Genomic DNA, 14,595 nt, shown 5'->3' with positions numbered 1-14,595 from the left:
AACAGTAATGGATGGTTTGGGCATTGTATGCAGCAGTGCCGGACCACAAAAATGTTTGGGCCTGGGACAACTTTTTAAGTCAGCCCCCCCGGGCAATCATCTTTCCTCTCAGCTGTAAAAATAAATCGTCCTGTCAGGGCCAGGAAAAAAATTCCTGGTTGTCCTGACTCCCCACCCCCCCATGGGCAGCACTGGTATGCAGTATTAACATTACAAAATCACACACAGTTATAAGTTAAAATGTAATCCTTTGGTACTGTATGTAAGCAATAGAGGTACAGCAAAGAAGGTGGTGGCCATATAACTCACACAGTTTACCGTGTTAACTTGACGCAGTGGCGAGTTGTATCAATGGGTTGTCACTTTGTTGCATTGCTGCCAACTGGCTGCAAAACAACCTTTTCTGCAAACATTATGAGACCTCACATGCAGGCTCAACTATTATGTCAAAACCCCCACTCTTCCCCTGCTGCCTCTCACTGCTCATTTTTTGTTATCCAATGTTCACTATGCTCTTTAGACACAGAGATCCTGCATAGGGAACATAGTGGTAAAAATAAAGATAGGCATTGAAACGTGTGTCTTCATTCATTTATATAATTAACTCCTAACATATGCAGGCAGCCAAAAGATTAGTGGATTAATCAATACATTTGATAGATGTAACTGGTCATTGACAAGTGCATTGAATTGAATCAGTTGACCTTTATATTTTGTTCAGGTCCCAGCAAGGTAGCCTGTAAGCTGATGAAGTTTGTCAGTTGAAGGCAGTAGACTAGGGTCAAACTACAGCAGGGTGACCTTTTCAGATGCTGCCACATTCACTAGGAATACATTTCCCATGGAAGACACTGCCTTGTTTACAGTGGAAACATGTCTAACATAATCTGCATCTGTTATTAAACAAATTATCAAACTTGACTTGCCGCATAATTTGGTAAAAGCATAGCAGTCTGGCAAAGACATGATAATATGTTGTTAAAACACAAATATCTTAAAAATGGCTGAAAAGGGGATGCAATATTTCAGGTGAAGCAATGCAAATACCAGATACTCTCGACACATTTTATAGTCCCCACCAATTGTAATGCATATTAACCCTATTTCGTACAGCCTACATACTATAACAAATGTTGATGCACTTTGTGTCTTATAGTTTCATGAAGCCATTAGCCAAACTGTGCTGAAGGGGGGTTTTCTTCATTAGCCACACTGGCTGCCCCTGTCAGTAGTATTGAAAAAACAGTCAAGGTCCTTCAACATGAGCATTACAGCTGTTGGCAAAGCTGTTTAGTTGTCCCCTGTTTGAGTGACTGTGTGATAATCCAGCATTCACTGTCATGTAGGACAGTAGACAGGCGTGAGATTTTTTTTCATCAGACACATATTTATTTTCTCTATTGCTGTCATCATGCTTGGTGGGGACTGTCAAAAATACAGTACATGGACGGATTTGACCAAGAGTTAGATCATAGCTGCACCTGATGCAACTTAGATTATCATTGTGGCTTTCTTGCTGCTTGGAGCTTTGCAATCATATTTTTAAGGTTACTTTCTAGGCCCACAATCCTTACCAACATGCTCCCTTTGTGTGTTGACTATTTTGGTGAATCCTGGTGATTTCAAAATCCTAACCTTCCAAGAGGATCACCCATCTAAACCCAAACCACAAAGGTATATTGGAGTCAAAGGCTCCAATATACACTACCCCAGTTGTCAGTGAACCCAAAGACACCCACAATGGTGTTGTAAATAATAGCTGAAAATCTCACTAACCAGTCAGTTGACTTCTTGGCCGATACAGAGTTTAATAAAGTTTGAAGCACTGGAACTGAACAGCCTTTCACATTCCATTTGAATCTTGCAACAATGTGACTTTTCAACTCTCACTAACAATGTAACATTGTTTTAGGATTCTCCGGACAAGTTCAAAGCCAAGTAAACACAAACTTAGAGAAAAATGATAAAAACTCAATATTGGAGAAACATACTCAGTTGTAAACACCATAAAATAGTATGAGAAATATATGTTCTCGTTTTATTTCGTGTAGGTGTAACAGACAGTTTTGTGTAATGTAATGCTGTTTACCATGTTGACAGTGAGATGAGATTAGATTAAAAGTTATATAACTATGCATGCAGATGATTCTGGCTCTTTTGCATATGGGTTAAGATGCTTGCTTGCGCTGTGCGGACTTGCTATTATAAAAAAACATGGGCTGCAGAATAATTGGGGGTCTGCGACTATTAAAAAACAATGCTATTCTTGTTTTTTTTTTTTTTTGAAGTCACAGCTCATGATCTATGTTATTGCCTAATACAACTGTGTTTTCAAGGTATATGAAATGTAAGTAAGCTAATCCTTTGCCCTGTTTGAGGCATTTTTTTCTTCTTAATTGTCCTTAGAACTATTCAATGATGCACTTGTGTATGTGTGTTTGAAGAGGATAAGTGTTAGTCAAGGAGGTCTGTTTTGTGAAAGAAAATTAGAGACAAATAAGAGAGTTTAAGAAGGCTAGAATGAAGGCACTCATATAAGACAAAATCTCTGGAGTGGAAATTGAAGAGGACGGGGGAATTTAAACACACAGAGAAAACCCTGAGGTTGTACAACTTGTAGGTTGCACTGGGAATGTGCTCTTGAAGTATTAGCATAATAATCAGCTATCTAGATAGTATAGTTTTATTACTTACTCAATGGATTCCTGTAAATGTACTTTCACCAGTGCTCTTCAACAAGCTGCCCACTGAGCTACATACCCGAAACCAGGCTGGAACTGTCCAGCAGGAACGTAATGAACTGTACAAGTTCAAAATGTGCGGGCTACTCAATCATTGCAACACCAACAAGACTCAGCAGTGCGGAGAAACTCCTCCCTTAGCAAAGAGTGACCGCATGACTTGGTGTCTGTGTGGAAGGAGACAAACAGGACTGCACAAAATAAACGAAAGAGGCGGGGTTTGACCTCCTTGCTCTCAAAACATCTCGCATCCAGTGTTTCAGGTGCCCGGAGAGAAACAGGACTCACTACCGCCGCTCATCAACAAATAGTTATGCTTACAGAATTTAAGCACCAGTACAGTGAGAGCTAGGAGGAGGATACGAGAAACGCACATCTGAAATACCAGGGAGAATGAAACAAGAAAAAGCCAAATAAGAGGAATAAATCTTGGATTTTATTCGAAAGGATTCGCTTTGGGGGATTCAATACATTGTTAATCCTACGTCTATGAAAACCTCCTGCATTTTTACCTGGAACTGCTCTTCCAGGCCATGAGTTGAAGCGGCAGTCCTGGTTACTAGTACGACAAGTAAGCAAGTTAAATGGAAGCATTCTAGGTGGATACGTGAAAAATAGGTTTTGGAAACGCGCCATTTGGTCATATAAAGGTAAGTAGTTTAATATGTACCTAGTAAGTAAGAAAACTTTGTTTCAACGCCATTTTGGCTTTACGCGTATGCTTTTAATATTACCTGAGGCACAGGTATAAAAAAAAAAAAAAAAGTATATTCATGTCTGCTTGGGCTTAGGAGAAGCAGCAGCATTGGTGTGATAAAGCTACTCAACTAAAAATTAAAATACAATAACCACCGATCCTCAGAAAAGTATAAATACAGACGTATTATCGAGTCTCAAGTAAAATAGTGTACACTAAAGTTTTAAAAACTTCTTACTTGCCGACACCTTTTTCCAAAACGTTGATAGACTTTAATTTTACTTACTATTAGGTTTTGCTGTTTAAAAAAGTATTATAATGGTGTTTCTTTCATTTAAAAAATATATAGTTTTATTAAAAATATAATTCCGTTATAGCTGTTTTTTTTAAAAAATTCTATTAAGCCTAAATTCTAACACAGTCTTATTGACAGCCCCATTTGTTTACATTTTCCAAACGTAGTTTTAAATATCCATAAGCTCCCTTAAATCCGCCCTGCCTCGCACGTCATTCTGTTGTTATACAATACACACGTTGTGCTACTGCTTGCAGCAGAACAGACATTTTAAAAGTAGATTGCCTTGTATTTCCAAGTTAAAATTATCAACACACCCACTTTTTTTTTTGTGCAATATAAAGTATTGGTTCTTCGTCTTAAAAGAACGCCGAGTCTTTTGAGCTACATGTATGCTAAAATAGTATTATAAGGCTAGATGTATTCAATTGGTGTCATGTATTAAAATATTATTTTCTGGTAACCAGAGTGACAATATAATGTGCTGTGCCTAAAATAAATACCGGTATGCAGAAAAAATCAAAACAGGTCAGATTTTCTTTCACTGTAAATAATAATAACAATTATTATTATTATTATTATTTTGTATAATACTAGTTTTGTGACAGTTGTCTTGCCAGTTTGGAAGATTAAATAATCCATACATATTAGGATGTGCCCTGGTGGTGCAGTGTGTAACCTGTGGCATTTGTTAAAAAATAAAAAAAAAGACAGACAAATGGTACTTTACAAGATGTATGTACATACTGTACAGTTTTATTAGAACAGGGCGATCTTTCTTATATACTATATCTGTTGCAGATGAGCAGTTATCTTTGAAAAGATAAATGTTCCAGCTTTGTTTTGTTATTGGTCAGCGATGCCCACAGACATGATGAATTTTACACTCAATTTACACTTTGTTTCTTTTTATGTATCATTCTTCCATGGTTTAACTGCCGTCACACTCAATCAGAAAGAAGATATTGTTAACAGCTTGTTTACATTTGTCATATGTATGGTAACACAGAGACCCAAGCTTCCTTCCATCTTGAAATGTGCTTGCAAGTACATAACTCTGTGATACATATAGAGTATTGTGCATACTGTGCAATAGTAATACCAGTTATAGCAAGGTCCATAAAATGCTGTTGTACAAAAATGAAATTACAAAATACCACAGTGTTCTAAATGACGTTAATGCGATACTGTTAAGTACAGTATTTATCTAAAATGTGTAATATTACTTTAAAGATCTTCTTAAATTTGTAAGATTTATTATTTCTGGAAGAAATGACCCCCCCTTAAGCAAATGGGCTGTCTTTGGCAGATTTGAATATGACTGTTAACCAAAACTGTTCTGAAAGCAACTGCTTTTAACAGGAGACAGGATGGATATATATATATATATATATATATATATATATATATATATATATATATATATACACACACACACATAGTGGTTTGCAGACGTATTCACCCCCCTGCAAAGTTTTCACATTTTGTTGGCACGTGAGCGTACTCCACAACATTTTCAAACTAGACTTTACATGTAGAATCTACACAAACTATCCACATTGATAAAGTTGAAAAATGCATATAGAATATAAATAAGATTTACAGAGAAAAACAGATTGATCTCAGTTGCATAAGTATTCAACCCCTTTGCTGCTGCAGCCCTAAATCAGCTCAGGTGCAAATGATTTGTTTGAAATGTCACAAAATGAGTGAAATGGTTTCAGCCTGTGTGTACTCAAAGTGCTTTAACTTGTAGGTAATTTCCCTCAGGTAGATAAAGACTTTCAAGCTGCAATTCACATAGTGATCCAACATAGCAACCATGAAGACCAAGGAGCTTTCGAAACAAGTCAGGGATAAAGTGGTAGAGAGGCACAGAGCAGAAGGGTACAAGAAAATTTCAAAGGCGCTGATTATCCCTCTCAGCACAGTGAAGTCCATCATTAAGAAGTGGAAGATGCATCATATCATCGAGACATTACCCAGATCAGGTCGCCCTCCCAAACTGAGCAGCCGGGCAAGCAGGAAACTGGTTCATGATGTCACTCTGAAGCCAACAATGACGAGAGATCTGCAAAGTTCTGTGTCTGAGATGGGAGTCAGTGTTCACACATCAACAATAAGCCAGTCCCTACACAAAGCTGGCCTGTATGGACGGGTGGCAAGAAAGAAGCCATTACTCAAAAAGCCTCATCTTAAAGCACTATGGAGTTTGCGAAAAAGCATGTAGATGTTCCTGCAGACATGTGGAAAAAGGTTTTGTGGTCAGACAAGACAAAAATGTAACTTTTTGCTCTAAATTCCAAGCGTTACGTCTAGTGCAAGCCCAACACTGCACATCACCCAGTCAACACCATCCCAACTGTCAAGCATGGTGGTGGCAGGATCATGTTATGGAGATGCTTCTCTTCAACAGGGACTGGGAAGCTTGTCAGGATAGCGGGGAGAATGGATGGTGCAAAGTACAGGCAAATCCTTGAGTAAAACCTGTTTTAGTCAGCCAACAGGACAATGAGTTTCCACATTTTGTTGGTACCTGAACGTACTCCACGACGCTTTCAAATTAGACTTTACATGTAGAATCTACACAAACTACTCCACATTGATAAAATAAAAAAACGCATATAGAATATAAATAGATTTACATATAAATAGATTTACAGAGAAAAATAGATTGTTCTGTTGCATAAGTATTCAACCCCTTTACTTCTGCAGCCCTAAATCAGCTCAGGTGCAAATGATTTGTTTGAAAGGTCACATATACATATACATATACATATACATATACTGTACATATACATACATACCTGGGTCATTCCATGCCAAATCAACCAGTGCCGTTGCCTGTCCGTCTCAGATTTTCCTAGAAAAATTCACCTGGGGATTTTCAGACACTATGAGTTCAGAAATGATAGCCATTTTTTTTTAAAATTTCCCCTTCAACCTGTGACCTTGCAAAGGTCAGCCTAAAGTGAGAAAGAGACCTTGACCAGAAAAATCACCCTGGGTGCAATTTAGATGCTACCATCATGTGTAGCACCTTATTCTACTTGTATTGAATAGGGTTTTTCAGACAAATTGCCAGACAAGGGGTAACTGACGAGTTTTATTCGAACTTCAGCCTAACCCTTTACCCTGTAGGGGATGCGGGTCCTAAAATGTAAGTATTGCTGTAAGAACCTTAGAACCAGTCTTCCAAATTCTGTGAAAAACTTTTGGTTTCAAGCCCCACCACTGGTCATTAAACCCCCCTTGAAATTTGAATTTTTGCTATTTGTACCAAGTTTAGGCCGTAATAACGTGCGTGGGGGGACTCTGAAAAATCACCCAAATATATGTTTGGATAGATGTTATTGAGATCTACAAGTATCAAGCAAAATATCTTGGTATCCAGGGATTTGGGATTTTTGGCAGATTTCTGAAGTTGCATTTGTCATGCATTCGAGCATTGCTTATGACCACTGGTGAGGCTAAAGTACCACATAGTTCTATCCAAACTGGCTATTTCTTCAATTGTGCATTCTCTGAGGATAGATCTAGAGGAAAAAGTAACAATGTGGGGTTCCAATGGCACTTGCTTGGAGCTGAGGGGTTATGAACTTGCATGGGACTTGGGACTTTGTTGTTATGATGACACATTTGAAACTACCAAAACCTTAGTTTATAATAAAGTGTTTTTTTTTTTTTTTTTTTAATAAGTTGTGGTGCCTACCTAGGGGGATATTTGATTGACTAACCATTTGTGAAAAAGCCATTTGCTGCATTCTCATGAAATGCACATTATCCACCCTTCTCTGACACAGACTTTGAAAAATTACTGAAATCTGAAACGTCATTATTTATTTATTTTGCTTACTCCTGTTCTTTGAAACAATAGCGCTTTGCATTCATAGAAAAAAATGAATTCATTTCCATCTCAACTCTTTTCAACACATCAAAAATAAATATTTACTTACTTTTGCATATTTCAGTTAAATCCATTTACTCGGCTTCGTGTGTAGTTCAGTGTTATAAATTGGACTACTTTTGTGGTCCCTTTATTGGCGTAAGGATATTAAAATGTGTTTTTCTTCCCAAATCTAATGTTTGACCTAGATTATAAATGCAGTAAGGCCCACGAGGGTGTCCCTATACGTCGAATATACAGACTTCTTAGGGGTTGGAGGCACTAAGCCCAGAGGCGTCCGTATATTCGATGTATACGGACACCCTATCAGTCCTTATTGCATGCATGCATGCATACATATAGATTATACAGTGGTTTGCAGAAGTGTTCACCCCCCTGCAAAGTTTTCACATTTTGTTGAATTACAAATAATCTATGCACAGTTTTTCAAAGAAACTTTTTTTATTCAAAGCTGTAGTGGTTAAACTGAACACTGTTATATGAGGAGGAGGTTAAATGTCAGCAAAACTTGCAAAGAAAATGTACAAAATGAATTTCCTGGTTGCATAAGTATTCAGCCCCTTAATTCAGTACTTGGTAGAAGCACATTTTGCAGCAATTACTGCTTTGAGTCTTTTTGGATAGGTCTCTACTAGTTTTGCACAGTAGGATGGTGACATTTTTGCCCATTCACGGGAAAATTGCTCCAGTTCTGATAAGTTTGTTGGGATTGTCGATGGACTGCAATCTTCAAGTCTCGCCATAAATGTTCAATTGGATTCAAGTCAGGACTTTGACTGGGCCACTCAGGAACACAGATTTTCTTTTTGTTCAACCACTCCAGTGTGGCTTTGGCTTTGTTCTTTGGGTCATTGTCCTGCTGAAATATGAATTTCCTCCCCAGTTTCAGAGTCTTGGCTTACTCAAACCGGTTTTCCTCAAGGATTCACCTGGACTTTGCACCATCCATTCTCCCCTCTACCCTGACAAGCTTCCCAGTCCCTGTTGAAGAGAAGCATCCCTATAACATGATCCTGCCACCACCATGCTTAACAGTTGGGATGGTGCTGACTGGATGATGTGCAGTGTTGGGCTTGCGCCAGACGTAACTCATGGAATTTAGACCGACGCGTTCAATTTTTGTCTTGTCCTTTTTCCACATGTCTGCAGCTGTGTTGTCCAGTGGCTAAAGAAAAGGGCTTGTAATCAGGAGGTCCCCGGTTCAAATCCCACCTCAGCCACTGACTCATTGTGTGACCCTGAGCAAGTCACTTAACCTCCTTGTGCTCCGTCTTTTGGGTGAGACGTAGTTGTAAGTGACACTGCAGCTGATGCATAGTTTACACACCCTAGTCTCTGTAAGTCGCCTTGGATAAAGGCATCTGCTAAATAAACAAATAATAATAATAATCTACATGCTTTTTCGCAAACTCCATACGTGCTTTAAGATGAGGCTTTTTGAGTAATGGCTTCTTTCTTGCCACCCGTCCATACAGGCCAGCTTTGTGTAGGGACGGGCTTATTGTTGATGTGTGAACACTGACTCCCATCTCAGACACAGAACTTTGCAGATCTCTCAAGGTCATTGTTGGCTTTAGAGTGACATCCTGAACCAGTTTCTACAAGTTAAACCACTTTGAGTACACACAGGCTGAAACCATTTCACAAATTTTGTGATCTTTCAAACAAATCATTTGCACCTGCGCTGATTTAGGGCTGCACTAGCAAAGGGGTTGAATACTTATGCAACTGAGATTAATCTGTTTTTCTCTGTAACTCTTACTTATTTATATTCTATATGCATTTTTTTAACTTTTTATCAATGTGGAGTAGTTGTGTAGATCAATGTGTGTAGATTCTACATGTAAAGTCTAATTTGAAAGCGTTGTGGAGTACGCTCAGGTGCCAACAAAATGTGAAAACTTTATATATATATATATATATATATATATTATACTTGGTCTCAGGCCCCATTCCACATACCGTTCGTATAATGCCTGGCAATGCCCTCTGTGTCAGGTCTTATTGCTTACATATATACATGGGCTTACTCCTTGTTCTTCTTTACGCTGAAGATAGTTCTTAATGACTTTCGCTGTATGTTTGGGGTCGTTGTCATGCTGCACAATAAATTTGGGGGCAATCAGATGCCTCCCTGATGGTATTGCATGATGGATAAGTATCTGCCTGTACTTCTCAGCATTGAGGAGACCATTAATTCTGACCAAATCCCCAACTCCATTTGCAGAAATGCAGCCCCAAACCTGCAAGGAACCTCCACCATGCTTCACTGTTGCCTGCAGACACTCATTTGTGTACCGCTCTCCAGCCCTTCGGTGAACAAACTGCCTTCTGCTACAGCCAGATATTTCAAATTTTGACTCACCAGTCCAGAGCACCTGCTGCCATTTTTCTGCACCCCTGTTCCTGTGTTTTCGTGCATAGTTGAGTCGCTTGGCCTTGTTTCCACATCGGAGGTATGGCTTTTTGGCCACAAGTCTTCCATGAAGGCCACTTCTACCAGACTTCTCCGGACAGTAGATGGGTGTACCAAGGTCCCACTGTTTTCTGTCAATTCTGAGCTGATGGCACTGCTGGACATCTTCTGATTGCGAAGGGAAGTAAGCATGATGTGTCTTTCATCTGCTGCAGTAAGTTTCCTTGGCCGACCACTGCGTCTACGGTCCTCAACGTTGCCCGTTTCTTTGTGCTTCTTCAAAAGAGCTTGGACAGCACATCTGGAAACCCCTGTCTGCCTTGAAATTTCTGCCTGGGAGAGACCTTGCTGATGCAGTATAACTACCTTGTGTCTTGTTGCTGTGCTCAGTCTTGCCATGGTGAATGACTTTTGACAGTAAACTGTCTTCAGCAACCTCACCTTGTTAGCTGAGTTTGGCTGTTCCTCACCCAGTTTTATTCCTCCTACACAGCTGTTTCTGTTTCAGTTAATGATTGTGTTTCAACCTACATATTGAATTGATGATCATTAGCACCTGTTCGGTATAATTGTTTAATCATACACCTGACTATATGCCTACAAAATCCCTGACTTTGTACAAGTGTACCTAGAAGAATTGATGCTGTTTTGAAGGCAAAGGGTGGTCACACCAAATATGGATTTGATTTAGATTTTTCTTCTGTTCACTCACTTTGCATTTAGTTAATTGATAAATATAATCTATTAACATGTCTATTTTTGAAAGCATTCTTACTTTACAGCATTTTTTCACACCTGCCTAAAACTTTTGCACAGTACCGTATATATAATGTTTGTTGTTTTGAAACAAACGGGATATATTGGTGTTGATTTTTTCAATAGTTGTGACAGTAAGAGAGCTTATTTTAGGTTCTGAACTAATTTAATTTCAGAAAAGGCCCACTTAAGAGAGTTTGAATTTCAAACCCCAAAGTTAAAGTTGTTTCTGAATTATGAACATTACGAATAATACACTTTTTTATTTAATTTCATGGTTCGGTATACTAGTTGATTGGCAGATCCAATGAAAGCTGTCGACCATAGGAATTAATCTTAACAGGACCAAAGGGATATTGGCCGCAAGCCTAAAACAATTATTTCCATTCTGAGTACTAGACAATGCTGGACATTGGTGTGATTGTTTGGGAAGCGTGTGATTCACAAGCTCAGTGCAGGTGATGTGCAGGTTTTCTCATTTTAAAAAGTATTTCACATTCGCTGGCAGAGAGAGGGCAACACTCCTGGCAAACAGCTGATAGTCTAAACAGGAAAAACTCTTGCTGCATTGTTATTGGAAATATCTGAATTCTTACCGTGGGAAAAATTGATTTTAATATTTCAGCATTGTATTGTCAAATTCTTTCTGCCAATTTTAACTACAAAAGAAAGAATAAGTGTCACAGGTGATTTTCTTGTGTAGACCAAAAACTATAGAAAAGAGCTTCAAATGACTATTTTCAATGACGGACATGTTGTTACCTGTCAATTTGTATAAATATTTTTCCAGAATTTGGGCCAAAAATAACAACCCCCTTATTGACACTTTTCCCTTTTATGCTTGTTTGGCGTTCTGATATTTAATTCCACCATTAAGAGTTCAAGATAACGTAGTAGTCAAACGCTAGATAACAGTAAGTACATTCACATAAAATCTACTTACTATGTCTTAAAAACCAGGCCAAATATGTACTGTTTTTTAAGACATAGTATATGTCTTAAAAACCTATACTGTGGTAAAGAAACTCAGGAAGCCACTTGCATGCTTGCAATGACAGATCTTTTAAACACACCGCTATTTTTGTTTTGCAGATTTATACCTTATACACTGTACAGACCCAGAAAATATTGGCATTGTAATTGAGATTATACCCATTAAAATACATTTGTCATTTCCTCTTTTTTTTGGCGAGAGACTGCTAAAATTGAGACCAGTTCCTCCAATTGAGTTAGACTTAACATTTCTGATTACAATAATAAACACAAAAGGGAAATTGTCAAATAGACCTATGAATATAATAAATACACCCAAAGTAAACATAAACGGTATTGGTGCCTGGCTGACCAACTTGGGCCTGAAAACTTTTTTTTTTTTTAAGAATAGTATGCGTTTTGTTTCTTTTGGTTTTAAGTTAATTTTGAGGTGAAGTGTATGAGCAAGACTGAACTGCATGTTTAAAAGCTTGTAGTGAGTTTGTTGTTTCCAGTAGGAAAACTACTGTACTTGTTGTTTTTTTTTAAATACAAACAGTGGACGGGAACTTTCTCTAACCTAGATTGGTTAAGACAAAAGCCTTGGGACAAATTATACACATTATACTGCAGTCACCAGATATGTGACTCAGTTCACTCCTGCACTTCAGGCAGAATTCTAAAACTTGTTGCATTCAACTTGACCAGCATTAACTAGATGAATCCTGCTTTGTGAAGCAGCCTTTAAGATGACTTCTGTCAAATCTTTGCTGTTACACACATATAAACACCTGTGTTTTGTGAGAGGAGGTGTGTTTGCAACAGCTCAGTATAAAACAAAGATGCTATTGAAAGTAATTTGTGAGCCAACTACAAAATGTGTGTAATGCACTGTGAGCATTTTGGTTTTGAAGCCACAAGGCTGACATTTGAGTGAGATTTGCATAGTATTTTGTATAGGTCACTGGTAAGAGATGTTCACTGTACTTGCTGTACTTTATGCAGGAAATCCAGATCCGTTATAAGGTCAGGCAACTGAAGCGTTTTGTAAGATATAGCCTACAGTAAAGATTTTCTTGTTTCTGTGATTAAATCAGTCTTGAGTATTTAGATGCACTCTTTATAATTACACAGTGTATATACTGAGCTAAATAAACAAATTACAAATCATTTGTACATTTAATATAGCGTGCAGTGTTACTCTGTGGTGTCATTAAGGTTACGGAGTGAATAAAATAAAATGTTGGGCTTCAATGTAATGCCGCTACATTTCACCACTGCTGTGTTGTCACTCGTGTTTTGTTCTGCATACAAAGCATAATGTTGAATTTTAAAATTGCTAAGAGGTTATGACCAAAATCATCAGAAAGAGTGTGACAGAAACCTCTCGGTGCATCTGAGGGCTGTGTAACACAAATTCTCCATATGGTAACATCAACCCATTTAAAACCTAGTTGGGGGCCATAATATAAAAACGACTGAGCTTAACCACTGAGCCACCACAAGTTAAAGTCATTAAAAATAAATAAAACACAGTGTGCATATAACTGTTCCCTGTATTACAATCTCAGCAGCTCAGCTGAAAATGAATCCTGTTTCAAAGTCACATTTAATCCTTTACTGTTAAATTATTCTTAAATAAGGTACTTTAAAGAATAACATGGAGAAAATGTGAACATATAACTTAGGAATACAAAAAAAACTTTCTGTAAGTTCAGTGTTTTGATTAGAAGTCTTTCTCATTGTCTTCAATTTTTTTTAATGCAGTAGATGCTGCTGATTAACAACCTCTCGGTCCCCAGCAAAAAGTTGTCATTAACCGAAAGTTGCCAGTAAGCGAAAAGCCCCAGTTTTCAAGTGTATTTGGAACAACGATATATACTGTAATTGTACACATATGGCACTGAAATACATGTGTTTTAAATGTTAGTGTTAAAAAATTAACATGAGAAACACAAAATACCCCAAAATACAACTGTTTACTTCACACGTGTGTAAAACACACAAAAAAGGGAGTAGGCTTAAACAGTACTACACAACGATGTACTACAATTGTCTGGCAACTAGTAATAAAGTTGTCAATAAGCGATGTGCCGTTGCTAATATCAGAATTCCATTAACATTAAAGTCTATGGGAAAGGATTGGGAAAATGATGTTACTAACCGAAGGTTGTCTATCAAGGTTGCTAATATTATTTAATAGTATTTCCAAATTTAGCACAGTTGAGTGTTTAATACTTACGGATGTCATATAACTTAATGAACACGTTGACTGTTTTCACAGACCCCAATTAGCAAGCACTAATGTTGGACTAGTGTTTGTTGGTTTGTGAAAGAAGTTAACTCTTTGTTGCATTGTGCAGTAAATTTCAATAATATAGCCCTACTGTGCAAAATGGTGATACAGATAAGATCACTCAAACCTGATTTACCAGCTTCAGTGAACAAACCTGTACCTTTACAATGAAACTGTATTGAATGGTTTTAGATAAGAGAGCACATTTTGGTGTTATTACAGTACGGAGGCATATAGAGTAGCACATTTACACATTTTTGGAGAGGTATCAAACTAGAAGTTTACTCATTTGCTTTGGTAACCCACTTTATTTCTTTAAATTGGTTAATACGTAAGCAATAAGGCACGACAGGGTTTGTGATATACTCAGTTATCACCACGCTCCCCGGTTGCGTTGCAAGTCACAAGGCGAAGCTGAGTGGCTTCAACCAGCCAGGGCATGGTGCTATTGGAGTATATCACACACCCTGAAGTGTCTTATTGTGCTTATAAAATGGATTAACTAATTAAATTGA

The 14,595-nt window shown here is 37.9% G+C and overlaps 1 protein-coding gene across 5 annotated transcripts in view; it reads left to right on the top strand.

Annotated features, from left to right (window-relative positions):
- The first annotated feature begins 2,867 nt into the window (after positions 1–2,867).
- LOC117421311 (inactive ubiquitin carboxyl-terminal hydrolase 53-like) overlaps positions 2,868–14,595 on the top strand; it is a 68,049-nt gene continuing 56,321 nt past the window's right edge. For 2 of the 5 annotated variants that reach the window (XM_059031033.1, XM_059031023.1), the window contains exon 1: positions 2,868–3,391. The gene's annotated coding sequence lies outside the window, so the exon portion shown is untranslated. The remainder of the gene's footprint in view (positions 3,392–14,595) is intronic. The other 3 variants (XM_059031038.1, XM_059031046.1, XM_059031054.1) reach the window with 3 other exon arrangements.

The sequence above is a fragment of the Acipenser ruthenus genome, chromosome 1 (assembly GCF_902713425.1).
Source record: "Acipenser ruthenus chromosome 1, fAciRut3.2 maternal haplotype, whole genome shotgun sequence".
Classification (NCBI taxonomy): Eukaryota; Metazoa; Chordata; class Actinopteri; order Acipenseriformes; family Acipenseridae; genus Acipenser; species Acipenser ruthenus.
Note: the sequence above shows the minus strand (reverse complement) of the source record. Positions and strands in the feature narration are given on the sequence as shown.